This window comes from Manacus vitellinus, unplaced genomic scaffold, assembly GCF_001715985.3.
Source record: "Manacus vitellinus isolate BGI_N305 unplaced genomic scaffold, ASM171598v3 scaffold_129_pilon, whole genome shotgun sequence".
In the NCBI taxonomy this organism is placed as follows: domain Eukaryota; kingdom Metazoa; phylum Chordata; class Aves; order Passeriformes; family Pipridae; genus Manacus; species Manacus vitellinus.
Genome location: NW_021938948.1, coordinates 29,381 through 30,187, shown reverse-complemented (window position 1 = coordinate 30,187; position 807 = coordinate 29,381).

Below are 807 nucleotides of genomic sequence, written 5' to 3'. Positions count from 1 at the left end.
GTCAGCAGCATCATGGAGCCCGAGAAGGCCTTGTAGCCAAAGTCTGCCAGCTGCTTGCCCGACACCATGGCTGTGCCTGCGGGAGGATCACACTGTCACAGGACCATCAGGGACCCCTGGAGATCCCCCAGCCCGGCCAGGGTCACCTGGAACACGTCCAGGGGGGTTTGGGATGTCCCCAGAGAGGGGGGGACCCCGAGCCCTCCCTGGGCAGCTGTTCCAGGGCTCTGCCAGCTTCCACGGGAAGTTCTTCCTCGTGCTGAGGTGGAACTTCCCGTGGTTTAGTTTATGGCCGTTGCTCCTTGTCCTGTGGCTGAGCACCACCGAGAAGAGCCTGGCACCACCCTGGAGATATTTGTACCCACTAATGGGATCCCCCCTCACTCCTCTCTTTCCAGACTAACCAAGCCCAGCTCCCTCCGTGTCTCCTCATCAGAGACCTGCTCCAGACCCCACTGGGACCCTCCTCCCCAGGTAGTTCCTTGACTTTCCTCTCCAGAGGAGCCCAGAACTGGACGTGGCACTCCAGATGTGCCTCACCGGGGCCGAGCAGAGGGGCAGGATCCCCTCCCTGGCCTGCTGGCAACGCTCTTCCTGACGCCCCCCGGGATCCCACCGTCTTCCCCGGCCCCGGGTCACACTGCTGGCTCAGTCACCTTGACCCCCAGGTCCTCCTCCATAGTACCTGTGCCGGTACTTGGGGTCGTTACCCAGTGCCGGTACTTGGGGTCGTTACCCAGTGCCGGTACTTGGGGTCGTTACCCAGTGCTGGTACCTGGGGTTGCTCCTCCGCGAGCGCAGGACCCC